Source organism: Pan troglodytes, chromosome 4 (genome assembly GCF_028858775.2).
Source record: "Pan troglodytes isolate AG18354 chromosome 4, NHGRI_mPanTro3-v2.0_pri, whole genome shotgun sequence".
Lineage (NCBI taxonomy): Eukaryota > Metazoa > Chordata > Mammalia > Primates > Hominidae > Pan > Pan troglodytes.
In genome coordinates, this window is record NC_072402.2 from 106,488,586 (window position 1) to 106,504,431 (window position 15,846).

Genomic DNA, 15,846 nt, shown 5'->3' on the forward strand with positions numbered 1-15,846 from the left:
GGTGACAGAGTGAGACTCCATTTCAAACAAACAAACAAGCAAATAAATAAATAAAACATATGAAGTGGAGAAAGTATGTGTTTGCTGGGGGAATCCTTCCCAAACCTTCCCCAGCCTTTGAAAAAGTTTTTCTTACGTACTTAATTACTACTTTAGGCTGTAATAATATTTTAACAAGCATAATCACTGGCTTCTTCTGATGGCCTTTCAGACTTTTTCGGTTTTTGAGACAGTCTTGCTCTGTCATCCGAGCTGAGGTGCAGTGGCATGATCATGGCTCACTGCAGCCTCAACCTCCTGGGCTCAAGCAGTCTTCCCACCTCATCTTCCCAAATAGCTGAGACTACAGGTGTGTGCCACGATGCCTGACTAATTTTTAAACTTGTAGAGACTAGGTTTCACTGTGTTGCCCAGGCTGGCCTCGAACTCCTGTACTCAGGCCATCCTCCTGCTTTGGCCTTCCACAGTGTTGGGATTACAGGTGTGAGCCACTGTGCCTGGTGTGTTTCAAACTTGAAGTTAGTTTTATGATGTAAACATGGAGAAAAACATGAATTACCTCTTGAAAAGTGAGGGAATAGGTTGGAGGAGAAGGTAACAATACATTACTGTTTCGGAAAGTTAGAGAAAGATAGGGGAGGGAGTAAGCAATGGATAGATAAGTTAGGTAAGTGTAGCATTCTTATTTTTAACGTAGCAATTGTCATAAGCTGTCACAGTTAATTTCCAGGAATAGCCAAGTATACTGAAAGTGTACATTTTTATCTCTTTCTCTGTAGTGAACAGTTCTGACTCCTTGAATTTCTTCTTGCAGCTCATGTTTTTTGGCTAGACCTATGACCATTTTCGCTAGACTTCACTGCACGTTTTCTCAAGTATCTTCTTCGTCCCTAATGTGTGAACCTCATCATGGACACGCTACTTTAGCTAAGGCATGACCAGCAATGAACAGTAGTAAGGTAGGATTACTTTATTCTTCTTAGTAAGTTACTAAACCGTTTTTTATTTTGGGTCTCTGAAATTGTGACTTGTCTTGATTTTGTAGTATTCTTTATGTTAGATTATTCTACTGTCTATGTAGGCTATTACCGTTTTATATTTGTGTTTGTTTATTTTTTGCTTGTCATCTATCCCAATGATTTTACCTCATTTGTGACATAATTATTTTTCTCAACTAACACTTATAATTAGCAGAATCCCAATATGTATCTCTTCCTCAATCTGTGTGCCCACCAGTCCTATATTTTCAACCATTTGGCACCAAACTGAACATATCATATTTTTCTTCTCAAATACTTGCACTTTGTTCTGATTTCTGTATTTCCATTAATAGCATTATTAATCTCATTGTCTAATGTAATCATATATTCATTGATTCTTTCATTAATTCATTTGAGGTACATTGATATTCTTCTAAGTGTCATACGGTGTGCTGCCTCTGAGGATGTAATGATGAATACGCTGGATGTTCCATCCTTATTTCTATCCTTATATTCTGGGGGAGGGGACAGGTTAAAAATAAATTGACAGAACAATTATGAATTATAATACAATTTTTTTTTTTTTTTTTGAGACAGAGTCTGGCTCTGTCGCCCAGGCTGGAGTGCAGTGGCACAATCTCGGCTCATTGCAACCTCCGCCTCCTGGGTTCAAGCGATTCTCCTGCCTCAGCCTCCCAAGTAGCTGGGATTACAGGAGCTCACCACCGCTCCCGGCTAATTTTTGTATTTTTTTAGTAGAGACGGGGTTTTGCCACATTGGCCAGGCTCTTCTCAAACTCCTAACCTCAGATAATCTTTCTGCCTCAGCCTCCTAAAGTGCTGGGATTACAGGCGTGAGCCACTGTGCCCGGCCTTATAATACAATTTTTTAAGGAAAGCAAAAGAACAGATAATTTGGAGACGAGGAGGTGGAATCTACTTTAGATAGGGTCATATAAGGCTCCTCTGAGGGGCTGTTATTTAAGATGAGACCTATTATATGAGAAGGAGCTATTTAAAGAGTGAGTGTTGGGGCAGGGGAAGGGAGTAGTTTTTGATTGGAAGAGCATTCTCATTAGAAGGAATATGGTGTGCAGAAACCCTGAATGAGGAAGGAGCTTGGTGAATTTGAGGGACCAAAAAATACCAGTGTGGTTGACATACAGAAAGAGGCAGATTTGAGTAGGCAGAGATTATAGAAATATTTAGGGCTTTGAAGGGTTTGGCCCGAGGTTTGCATTTTATATCATTTTAACTGCTGTGTGAGACATGGACTGGTTGAAAGGAAAGTGAAAGCTGGCTTTTAGGAGCTGAGGTGAGATAGTGATGGCCTGCATGATGGTTGTAGCAATAAGGGAGAGATGGATGAATTTGAGATGCATTTTTGTGTTTTTTTTAGACAGAACTCATAGGACTTGTATATTGTTTGGGCATGGAAAGAGAGAGAGAGAACATACTCAAGGATGACTTCAACAATTTTGGTTTTTGAGCAGCTGATTAGAGGCTGGTATCATGTACAGAAACCTTTTAGAAAACTATCTTTCTTGTTAACTGATGGATTGCTTATTTTAGCAAAAGGCACTTAGCTATAGTGCTAGAAATAATATTAGTGCTGGAAATAAAGCATCTGGCAAATTTGTAATATATACTAGTTAATACTTTATTTTGCTTTTTTTCCACTGATGATGATGATGATGATGATGATGATGATGATTTTTTTTTTGAGACGGAGCTTCACTCTTGTTGCTCAGGTTGGAGTGCAATGGCACAATCTCGATTCACCACAACCTCCACCTCTTGAGTTCAAGCGATTCTCCTGCCTCAGCCTCCCAAGTAGCTGGGATTACAGGCATGTGCCACCATGCCCAGCTAATTTCGTATTTTTAGTAGAGATGAGATTTCTCCATGTTGGTCAGGCTGGTCTCGAACTCCCGGCCTCAGGTGATCCTCCCACCTTGGCGTCCCAAAGTGCCGGGGTTACAGGCATGAGCCACTGCGCCTGGCCTTGTATAATTTTTAATTAATCATGAGTTGAATTTTATCTGACTTCAGAGTCTTTCTGGAAGTGAAAATAATTGGTCTATACTTTTATACTGAGTTTTAAGTCTCCTCTCCCTTGAGCTCTTTTAAAAGAGATAATTCTTTTAAGATTTTTGGCCAGTCCGAAATCTTCTCAGACTGTTAATTCAAAGTTCTAATATGTAATTTTATTGTTATTTATTTCAAAGATTTCCTTTTTTCTTTCTTTATGGGACAGAGTCTCGCTATATTGCCCAGGCTGGAGTGCAGTTGCACAATCACAGCTCATTGCAGCCTGGAGACGGAGACAGAGTTTTGTTATGTTGCGCAGGCTGTTCTCCTGAGCTCAAGCCATCCTCCCACCTCAGTCTCCCAAAGTGTTGGGACTACATCTGTGAGCTACAGTGCCTGGCCTATGTGGAGATTTTCAAGCATCTCACCCTTAGATGTATGTTATACTAACCTCACTTGAAAGCATCTAGCTTGTCTAAATTCCTAGGAGGTTCATTTATTATCTTTTTGGTTTTACAGCTTCATCAGAGGATATTTATATTCAGCTTCTTAGGATTGATATTTCAGGTGCAAAGTGAAATGGAATAAACCTTAAAATAAATCTGTGTATTATTCGTTTCTTCTAAATTCATCAGTAGTCCTACCTTTCATTTTTTTCTCTGAAAAAAAATTTTTTTTTTTGAGATGGAGTCTCACTCTGTCACCCAGGCTGGAGTGCAGTGGTGTGATCTCGGCTCACTGCAACCTCTGTCTCCCGGGTTCAAGCAGTGTTCTGTCTCATCCTCCCGGGTAGCTGGGATTACAGGTGCCCGCCACCATGCCCAGCTAATTTTTCTATTTTTAGTAGAGACAGAGTTTCACCATGTTGGCCAAGCTGGTCTTGAACTCCTGACCTTGTGATCCACCTGCCTCGGCCTCCCAAAGTGCTGGGATTACAGGCTTGAGCCACCATGCCTGGCCCCTCTGAAGAATTTTTAAGATGTTTTCTCAAAAAAGTTAGTAGTTGTGTGTGCTGTCTATAAAAGGCATTTGGTTATCTGTTTTAACTATTTTATTTTTATCCTTAAACAGTTCTATTTTTTCCACTTTGCATATGGTTATCTTTTGAGTTTTAGAGCTGAGAGGTAGTAGTAGAATTTTAGTAGTAGTAGGATTTTATAACTGAAAAATGCCTTGGAGATTATTCCACTTCCTTCTCCTTTAGCTGGGACCTAGAGAGGTTCTGTGACCTGCCCAAGATCATGTAGCTGGCTTTCATGATTGTTGAGGCTAGTGCTGCTTTCACTCATCATGCTTCAAACTGGCCTCCTCTCATGCTTTCTGTATTTCTCTCTTTTCAACATTTATTGAAAATGTTCAGTGCCACATCAAAATTGAGTATATAGGACAATGAACACCTATATTACCTTTTACCTGGACTCACTGTTAACATTTTGCCACATTTTCTTTCTTCACATATTTATATATGTAAAAAATATGTTAAAAAATCATTTGAAATAATATTAAAGACATCATGATAACTTAAAACTTTTAGCATGCAGATCCTGAGAACATGGATAATTTCCTACATAATCACAGTACCAATATCATATATAAGAAAATAACCATAACATTAAAAATGTATTTGTCTTTTTGTTCATTTTGGCTGCTATGACAAAATACCTGAGACTGAGTAATTTATAAACAACAGAAATTTATTTCGCATGGTTAGGGAGTCTAGGAAGTCCAACATCAAGACACCAGCAGGTTTAGTGTCTGGAGAAGGCTTGTTCTTCATAGATGGTGCCTTTTTGGTGACCTCATATGACAGGAGGGATGGAACTGCGAAGGGGGAATGCAGCTCTCTGCAGCCTCTTTTATAGGGCATTAATTCTGTCTATGAGTGCAGATCATTCATGGCCTAATCACCTCCTGAGGGCCCCTACTCTTAATACTGTCACCTTGGGGGGTTAAGTTGAATTTTGGAGGGACACATATATTCAAACCATAGTAGTGTTTAATGCAGTGGTTCGTATTCAGATCTCCCCTGTTATGCCATATATATATATGTATGTATATATATATACACATATATATGTATATATTTTGTTGTTGTTGTTATAGGATTCAAGCAGGTTTCATGTATTGCATTTGCTTCTTATGCCTCTATTCTTTTTTATTTTCAAACAGCTGCTTGCTTTTTTTTTCATGATCTGTATTTTCTTTTAAGAGATAAGATTTGTATGTACTTAACATCTCTTCTGGGAATTGCCTGGTTTCTTAGAATACTATTCAACCAAAATTTATTTGCAGTTTGCCTCTTTGTTTAAATTCCCTGAGATAGCTGGAGATAACATTGTCATTTCCAAGCTTTTTTTCCCTCAAAACATAATTTCAACTTTAAATATACATGACATTGGCTGTGGTTTTTACATTTGGTTGCATTAAGTTAAAGATAAGAAAACTGGGAGATGTATGTTGGACTTGATCTGCTGGCACTAGTCAGCAATTGAAATTCAAGGAGTTCCTCCTCCACCCTCCATTGCCTATCCTCACCTTCTAACCAGGAATTCTATCTAGGAATATGTATCTATTAATAGTAGCTTTGGACATTATAAAGCAGTAGCAGTCTAGTCTTTCAGAAATGCATACTTTCAAGTCAGAAGTAGATTAAAATGCAAATGATGTGTAAGCAAGTACATAGAGACACTCAGAGCTAAGCACAATCAGAAAAGATTTAATTAAATACCCTCTCTCTCTGGTACTTGTGTAGAACTGTCACTCAGCGAGTGTTCTCTTTTACCTTCTTTCCTTGCTTTTGCGTTTCATAGATTTGGTAGGTTTTCTTTGAGAAGGGTATGAAATTTGGAACGAGTGTAGCTTTTTTAGGAGGAGGTAGGGGTAACTTTTAAGTAGGATATTTACTTTTATTTATTAATTTTTTATTATTTTAAGCTCAGGGTTACACGTGCAGGATGTGTAGGTTTATTATATAGGTAAACATGTGCCATGGTGGTTCGCTGCACAGATCATCCCATCACCTAGGTATTAAGCCCATCATCCATTAGCTATTCTTCCTGATGCTCTCCCTTTCCCCACACCCCTGCTGTCCCACAGGCCCCAGTGGGTATTGTTCCCCTCCCTGTGTCCATGTGTTCTCATTGTTCAGTTCCCACTTAGGAGTAAGAACATGTGGTATTTGGTTTTCTGTTCCTACGTTACTTTGCTGAGAATTATGGCTTCCAATTCCATCCATGTCCTTTCAAAGGACATAATCTCATTCCTTTTTATGGCTGCATAGTATTCCATGGTATATATGTACACATTTTCTTTATCCATTCTATCATTGATGGCCATTTAGGTTAATTCCATGTCTTTGCTGTTGTGAATAGTGTGGCAGTGAACATATGCATGCATGTATCTTTATAATAGAATGATCTGTATTTCACTGGGTATATACCCAGTAATGGGATTGCTGGGTCAAATGATATTTCTGTCTCTAGGTCTTTGAGGAATCGCCACACTGTCTTCCACAATGGTTGAACTAATTTACACTACCACCAACAGTGTAAAAGCATTCATTTTTCTCCACAACCTCACCAACATCTGTTGGTTTTTGACTTTTTAATAATAACCATTCTGACTGGTGTGAGATGGTATCTCGTGGTTTTTGTTTGTTTGTTTATTTTACTTTAAGTTCTGGTATACATGTGCAGAATGTTCAGGTTTATTACATAGGTATATGTGTGCCATGGTGGTTTGCCGCACCTATTGACCCATCCTCTAAGTTCCCTCCCCTCACCTCCTCACCCCCCAACAGGCCCCGGTGTGTGTTGTTCCCCTCCCTGTGTCCATGTGTTCTGATTGTTCACCTCCCACTTATGAGTGAGAACATGGGATGTTTGGTTTTCTGTTCCTGTGTTAGTTTGCTGGGGATGATGGCTTGCAGCTTCATCCATGTCCCTGCAAAAGATATGATCTCATTCCTTTTTATGGCTGCATAGTATTCCATGGTGTGTATGTACCACATTTTCTTTATCCAGTCTATCATTGATGGGCATTTGGGTTGGTTCTGACTCTGCTATTTTAAATAGTGCTGCTGCAATAAACATACGTGTGTGTGTGTCTTTATAGTAGAATGATTTATGTTCCTTTGGGTATAGACCCAATAATGGGATTGCTGGGTCAAGTTGTATTTCTGGTTCTAGATCCTTGAGGAATTGCCATACTGTCTTCCACAATGGTTGAACTAATTTACATTCCCATCAACAGTGTAAAAGCATTCATATTTCTCCACAGCCTCTCCAGCATCTATTTTTTCTTGACTTTTTAATAATCACCGTTGTGATTGTCATGAGAGGTTATCTCATTGTGGTTTTGATTTGCATTTCTTTAACGATCAGTGGAGCTTTTTTTCATGTTTGTTGGCTACATAAATGTCTTTTTTTGAGACGTGTCTGTTCATATCCTTTGCCCACTTTTAGAAGGGTTTTTTTTTTTTCTTGTAAATTTGTTTTAGTTCCTTGAAAATTTTGGATATTAGACCTTTGTCACATGGGTAGATTGCAAAAATTTTCTCCCATTCTGTAGGTTGCCTGTTCACTCTGATGATAGTTTCTTTCACTGTGCAGAAGCTCTTTAGTTTAATTAGATCCCTTGTGTCAATTTTGGCTTTTGTTGCAATTGTTTTTGGCATTTTCATCATGAAGTCTTTGCTCATGCCTATGTCCTGAATGATTTTGTCTAGGTTTTCTTCTAGAATTTTTATGGTTTTGGGTTTTAAATTTAAGTCTTTAATCCATCTGAGTTAATTTTTGTGTAGGGTGTAAGGAAGTGGTCCAGTTTCAGTTTTCTGCATATGGCTAGCCAGTTTTCTCAGCACCATTTATTGACTAGGAGATCCTTTCCCCATTGCTTGTTTTTGTCAGGTTTGTCAAGGATCAGTTGGTTGTAGATGTGTGGTGTTATTTCTGAGGTCCCTGTTCTGTTCCATTTGTCTATATGTCTGTTTTGGTACTAGTACCATGAATGAATTTTGAATGAATTAATTGTATCCTCATTACCTGTGAACTTGTCTAGTTATTTTTACTACACTGTAAATTGTTTGAAGGCAGTAATCTAGATTTTATTCATCTTTTTATCCCTTACGATTATCTGTCACATGATTCCCTAATGAATGCCTGTTGATTTATATCAATACCTTAAAGAAAACATTTTTGTTAATAATTCTGCTCTCCTTAAATAATTTTAAATATCAGTACTTCAAATGTAGTTTAAAAATAAAAATATAATAGTTGATTTAAAAGCAAACATGTTATTCATTTGTTTATAGACTTTCAAAGTTTTTATTAATTGTTTTCTCTGAGTGGGAGATCATCATGCGTTAATGTTGCTCCAATAGGCTGGCCAGTCAGGTGCTGTTTCACTTGCATATAACTTTTATATTAAATTGAGTTAGAACCAACACTTTCAAATTAAGAAAGCATAGGAGGAGTTTTAAATATTATGTCCATAGGTAGTGAAGGTCAGCATATGTTAATTGGTAATGAATGATATTATTTTGGTAGCTAAGCTTTGGTGACTGTTCATTTCTGCGTTTAAGTGCTTCTGAAAAAAGACCTCGCTTTGTATTCATGTGAAGTTAGTTTTTTGGTTTGTACTTGCATGCTTAGTGGCTTTTTGTGACTTTGTTTCTATCTTGCTGTGGCAGCTTAATATTTTATTCAAACACAGTCACTCTATTTGTGACTTCTAACTGTCAGTATTGAAGCATGTAAAAGGTAGGAAATACCTTATGATAATTCATCTTGTACTTTATTTTATAGTCTTTATACAAACATATTCTGATAATATAACTTGAACCATAAACTAATTTTGATAGGTTTTTATTAGTCAAGGATTATAAATTCAAGCTGTATTGAATTTCCTTCTAGTTAATAAGAATATATGTTGGGGGAAGAATGAAGGATTTCTTATTTCTATTACATAGTTTTTATTCACGTATTTCTGATTTTTATAAATTAGTGTACTTTCAGTAGTATAGTTGAATCTCTATATCAATGTTAAAATAAAGGAAATAAATGAATATTTTCAACCATAAAACATAATCCTGTTAAAAAATAAATTGCCCCTACAATTTAGGCAATTTATTACTAATTACAAAAAAGCAAATATTTAAAACTAATTAAATTTCATGTTAGGTAAAAACAATATTTCCATCTTTGTACTTGGAGAATGTAAAAATTGCCAGTTGTGGAGGCAAAAGTTGAAAAACAGGAGACATTTTATACAGATACTTGCATATACCCTTATATTCACAAGAAATACTGTAGGAATCCGATTATCCTTCCAAGGAAACTAGTTATCTGTTTTACATTTTGCTTTTTAATAACTTCCATTTCTGTTTAAAAACTATGTATTTATAGATTTATTTTATGTAAATTAAACTTCTGATTTTAGAAAACAGCAATTTTAATGGTTTTTAAAAAAAGTTTTAAATCAGTATTTATGGTGAATTGAAAACTCAACATGTAAGCACTCACTTAATCCTAAATACCAAATTAAATAACATTAAATAAGATAGATTTAAATAAATCTAAATAGTCAATACTTTGGTAGGATTTTTACTAGTTTTGCTTTTTAAAAATATACTTTTTAAAAGTAGATACTGTTGCTAATAACATGCATACACTTTTGTGTAATATTCTGTTTCTGCCTGATTTATACTTACTATGCAGGAAATCATAGAAACTATTGTTTAAAAATCTCATTTTTTTGACCTCGTCATGCCAGGCATATTGGCCTATGCCTGTAATCCCAGCACGTTGGGAGGCCAGGGTGGGAGGATTGCTTGAGGCCAGAAGTTGGAGACCAGCCTGGGATTATTGTTGTTGTTTTTTAACTGGTGAATTTGGAAAGATCTTTATAGTTATAAATTGTACTTTGTCAGATATATGGCTTGCAGATATGGCTTGCAGATATTTACTCCCAATCTGTAGCTGGTCTTATTCTTATTTTTATTTTTATGTAATAGAATTTTTTTAGAGCAGTTTTAAGTTAACAGCAAAATTTGGAGAAAGGTACAGAGATTTCCCACATACTTCCACCCCCTACATATCCTCTGTTATCAATATTTCTCACCAGAGTGGTATATTTGTTTACAATTGATGAACCTACACTGATATGTCATTATCCCCCAAAGACTATAGTTTACATTAGGGTTCACTCTTGGCGTTGTACATATTATGGGTTTGGAAAAATATACAGTGACATGTATGCACCATTATAGCATCATAGAGGGTAGTTTCACTGTCCTAAAAATCCTCTGTACTCCAACTATTCATTCCTGTCTTCCCTCTAAACCCTGGCAACCACTGATCTTTTTACTGTTGTATGAGTCCATTTTCATACTGCTGATAAAGACATACCTGAGACTGGGAATTTTACAAAAGAAAGAGGTTTATTGGACTTAACAGTTCCACATGACTGGGGAGGCCTCACAATCATGGTGGAAGGCAAGGAGGAGCAAGTCACATCTTATGTGGATGGCAGCAGGCAAAGAGAGAGCTTCTGTAGAGAAACTCCCATTTTTAAAACCATCAGATCTCGTGAGACCCATTCACGATCACGAGAATAGCAAGGGAAAGACCCACCCCCATGATTCAGTCATCTCCCACAGGGTCCCTCCCACAACATGTGGGAATTATGGGAGCTACAAGATGAGATTTGGGTGGGGACACAGAGCCAAATCATATCAACTGTCTTCATAGTATTGCTTTTTTCAGAATGTCATATAGGTATAATCGTGTCATATATAGCCTTTTCTGATAGACTTCTTTCATTTAGTAAGGTGCATTTAAATTTCTCCATGTCTTTTCATGGCTTGATAGTTCAGTTCTTTTTAGTGCTGAATAATATTCCATTGTTTGTATTTACCACAGTTCATCTATTCACCTACTGAAAGACATCTTGGTTGCTTCCAAATTTTGGCAATTATGAAAAAATCTGCTGTAAACATTGATGTTCAATTTTCAGGTTTTTGTGTGGATATAAAATTTCAACTCTTTCCATACCAAGGACTTACGGGGCATTTAATTTAATCATAGTTAATATGATTGCATTTTGTATGGTAAGAGTATGTTTAGTTTTGTAAGAAACTGGCAAACTGTCTTCCAAAGTGGCCATACCATTTTGCATTCTTACCAGCAATAAATGAGAGTTCCTGTTGCTCCACATCCTCACCAGCGTTTAGTGTTAACAGTGTCCTGGATTTTGGCTGTTCTGATAAATGTGAGGTGGTGTCTCAATGTTGTTTTAATGTGCATTTCCTAGAAATCATGTGATGTGGAGCATCTTTTCATATGCTTATTTTCTGTCCGTGTATATTATTTGGTGAGTTGTCTGTTAAGGTCTGTGGCCCATTTTTAAATTGGGTTGTTTTCTTATTATTCTTTGTACATTTTGGATAATGGTCCTTTTTCAGAAATATCTGTTATAAATATATTTTCCCAGTTTGTGGTTTATCTTTTCATTCTCTTGACAGTGTGTTTCAAAGAGCAGAAAATATAATTTTAATGAAGTTCAGCTTATTCTTTCTTTCATGGATTGTGCCTTTGGTGTTAAATCTCAAAAGTCATATTCAAACTCAAGGGAATCTAAATTTTCTCCTATGTTGTCCTCTAGGAGTTTTACTTTTGCATTTTACATTTTGGCCTATGATTAATTTTGAGTTAATTTTTGTGAAGTGTGTAAGATCTGTGTCTAGTCTCTTTTTTTTTTTTGCAAGTGGATGTTCAATTGTTCTAGCACCATATGGTGAAAAGACTATCTTTTCTTGGTTGTATTGCTTTCTTTGTCAAAGATTAGTTGACTGTATTTTTGTTGATCTATTTATGTACTCTCTATTCTGTTCTGTTGGTCTATTTGTCTGTTCTTTTGCTCATGCCACACTTGTCTTGATTACTGTAACTTTATTGTAAGTCTTGAAACTGGGCAGTATCAGTCTTCCAACTTTATTCTTTTCCTTTAATGCTGTGTTGGCTATTCTGGGTCTTTTGCCAGCATCTATTTACTGATCTCCACAAAATAACTTGATAAGATTTTGATTGGGATTAAATTGAATCTATAAATGAAATTGGGAAGAATTGACATTTTGACAATATTGACTCTTCTTGTCCATGAACATGGAATATCTCTTCATTTATTTAGTTCTTTGATTTCTTTAATCAAAAGTGTGTAAGTTTTTCTCATATTCATCTTGAACATATTTTGTTAGATTTATATGTAAGTATGTCATTTTGGAGGCTACCAATATAAATGTTATTGTGTTTTTACTTTCAAATTGTACTTGTTCATTGCTGGTATGTAGGAAAGCAATTGACTTTTGTGTATTAGCCTTGAAGGCTGCCATTGCTATAATTGCTTATTAGTTCAAGGAGTTCGTTGGGTCAGTTCTTTCAGATTTTCTACACAGTCAATCTTGTCATCTGTGAACAAACACAGTTTTATTTTATTTTTTCCGATCAGTACACTTTAAAAATCTCCTTCTTATCTCTCTGCATTAGCTAGGACTTCCAGTAAGATGTTGAGAAGGAGAGGTGACGGGACAACCTTGCCTTGTTCCGGATTTTAGTAGGATCAAAATAATAAAATGCTAATTACCGCCTCCATCCTTTGTACCATTGCTGTTATTTATTACACTTATAGATAAACATACATAAGCATATATCTGTATACACACACATAAGCATACATAATCGAATATATTGTTGCGCTATTTTGAACAAATGCTTATGTGTTAGATCGACTGAGAGTGAGAAAAACACATAAGCATACATAATCAAATATATTGTTGCTGCTATTTTGAACAGATGCTTATGTGTTAGATCAATTGAGAGTAAGAAAAACAAATATTCTTTAAATCTTACCTTCACTTATTCATCTCCAGTGCTTTTCTTTATATAGATCTCAGTTTCTGACCTCTATCATTTTTCTTCCCCCTGAAGAACTTTTCTTTTGGACATTTCTTGCAAGTTGGATCTACTGGCAACAAATGCCCTCAATTTTTATGTTTGAGAAACTATTTCTCTTTCACTTTTGAAGGATAATTTTTCAAGGTACATAATTCTAGGTTAATGGGTTTTTTTAAAATTTTTTACTTTTTATCTTAAGATTTTAAATAATTCACTTCACTCCCTTCTTGCTTATATGGTTTTGGAGGTAATGTCAATGTAATTATTCTCTTTGCTCTTTGATAGGTAATGTCTTTTTTCCACTGTCTTCTTTCAGGATTTTTTCTTTATCTTTTATTTTCTGTAGTTTGAATTGTGATATGCCTAGGTGTAGTTTTTTGTTGTTGTTGGTTGTTTGTTTTTTAATCATTATCCTGCTTGGAGTTTTCTGAGCTTTTCGGATTGGTGGTTTAGTGCTGACATTGATTTGGTGAAATTGTCATTTATTATTGTTTCAAATGTTTTTTCTGTTCCTTTCTCTCATTCTTCTTTTGGTATTCCCATTACATGTATGTTACACCTTTTTTAGTTGTCCCACAGTTTTTGTATATTCTGCTCTGTATTTTTTCAGTCTATTTTCTGTTTGCTTTGTAGTTTTTTTTGTAGGTATCTATTGGGATATCCCTTAGATATTCTTTCCTCAGCTGTGTCCAGTCTACTAGACTGAGCCTGTCAACTTAATTGAACCCAACATAGGCATTCTTCATTTCTGTTACAGCGTTTTTGATCTCTGGTGTTTCTTTTTGGTTCTGTCTTAGAATTTCCATTTCTCTGCTTACTTTGCCCATCTGTTCTTATATGCAGTCTATTTTATCCATTAGAACCCTTAGCATATTAATCATAGTTGTTTTTAGTAACTGAGCTGATGATTCTCACACCCTTTGCTATGTCTGAGTCTGGTTCTTATACTAGCTCTCTTTCTTCAGACTGTGTTTTTTTGTTTGTTTGTTTGTTTGAGATGGAGTCTCACTCTGTCACCCAGGCTGCAGTGCAGTGGTATGATCTTGGCACACTGCAACCTCTGCTTCCTGGGTTCAAGCGATTATCCTGCCTCAGCCTCCCAAGTAGCTAGGATTACAGGCGCCTGCTTACCACACCTGGCTAATTTTTGTGTTTTTAGTAGAGATGGCATTTCACCATGTTGGCCAGGCTGGTCTTGAACTCCTAATCTCAGGTGATCCACCTGCCTCGGCCTCCCAAAGTGCTGGGATTACAGGCGTGAACCACCGTGCCCAGCCAAGCCTGTGTTTTTTGCCTTTTAGTGTGACATATAAATTTTTCTTGATAGCTGAAGCTGATGTCTTGGGTAAAAGGAGCTGCTGTATAGGCCTTTAGTAATGTGGCAGTAAGGTGTTGGGGGATAGGAAGCATTCTACAGTTCAATGATTAGATCTCAGTCTTTTAATGAGTCTCTGTGTCTCTGGGTGTGACCTTCACAGATGTTTGTTAGCACTATCCCCGTCTCCCAAGATAAGACAGCATGGCTAGTATGGGCTGCAATTGGTATTTCCTATTTCCCTTCCTATAAGTTAGTTAGACTCTGATAAAACCCCAGCAGGCTCTGACTAAATAGTTTCTCCTGAAGGAAAGACCTTATTAAGAACAGAATGTTCTAGCTTATTTAAAAATGATTTTGTTTTCCCTCCCTCTGTCAGAAGTAATAGGGTTTTTTTTTTTTTTTCCCCACCCTGTCATACATACTGTGAGAACCATATTGATTTACTGGAGGTGAAACTAATAAAAGTATGAAGGCTGTTGTATGACTGAGTCCTCCTGGCTTTTTAAGTTTCCCACTTGTTGGCACTGAGCCTTCAGCAGTTTGTCAATTACAGTTCAATTTTTCCTACCCTGCACTGGTTCCTGCAGAGTTTTCTGCTTCAATGTGATGGGATTCTTTGCAGTCACCTGTTCCTCCAATTTGTGGGGCAGTGGTTGGCCGTGTGACTTCATTTATCTTACTGATCTGAGAAGAGTTGTAGATTTTTCAGTTTGTTTAGCTTTTCTTGTTGGTAGGATGGCCTAGTGACTTTCAAGTATTTTTTTTTTTTTTTAAGAGATGAAATTTTGCTATGTTGCCCAAGCTGGACTCAAACTCCTGGCCTTAAGTGATCCTCCCCCTTCAACCTCCTGCATAGACCACGTTTCTTACATGCCCAGTAGAAGCCAGAAGTTGCAACTTGTTTTCATCTTGTTCACATGAGCAAAATATTTTACTTTTGATGAGGTCCATTTTATTCATTTTTTCTTTTTTGGATTGTGGTTTTGGTATCAAATCTAAGGACTCTGCCTAGCTTTAGATCTGAAAGATTTCCTCCTGTATTTTTTTTCTCTAAATGTTAGCAGCTTTATGTTTACATGTAAGTCCATAATCCTTTTGAGTTAAATTTTTGTTTTCTTTTTATTTTTTTGGTAGAGATGGGGTTGCGCTTTGTTGCCCAGGCTGATCTTGAACTCCTGGGCTCAAGCAATATGCCTGCTTTGGCCTCCCAGAGTGCTGGGATTACAGGTGTGAGCCACTGTACAAGGACTGAGTTAAATTTTGTAACAGTTGTCAGTCAAGGTTCTTTTTTCTTTTCTGCCAGTAGATGCCTAATTGCCCCTGTACTGTTTGTTGAAAAGGCTATTCTTCTTCTATTGAATTACTGTTAGCCCTTTGTCAGAAATCAGTTAAACATATTTGTGTTGGTTATTCCTGGATTCTCTGTTCTGTTTCATTGATCTGTTTTCTGTCTTCTACTAATAGCACACTGTCTTGATTTCTGTAGCTCTACAGCAGGCTGGACCATATTTCTTTGAATTATCTTTCAGTCTGGCTCTCTTTCTCTTCTCCTTGCACTCTGATGATA

General features: G+C 36.6%; 1 protein-coding gene across 47 annotated transcripts in view; it reads left to right on the forward strand.

Moving 5' to 3' along the window:
* Positions 1-15,846, forward strand: part of FER (FER tyrosine kinase) — a 439,457-nt gene that overhangs the window by 19,436 nt on the left and 404,175 nt on the right. For 39 of the 47 annotated variants that reach the window (XR_010156938.1, XR_010156953.1, XR_010156948.1 and 36 more), the window contains exon 2: positions 815-959. The exons of the other annotated variants lie outside the window; for them this stretch is intronic. The gene's annotated coding sequence lies outside the window, so the exon portion shown is untranslated. The remainder of the gene's footprint in view (positions 1-814; positions 960-15,846) is intronic. 47 annotated transcript variants of the gene reach the window in all.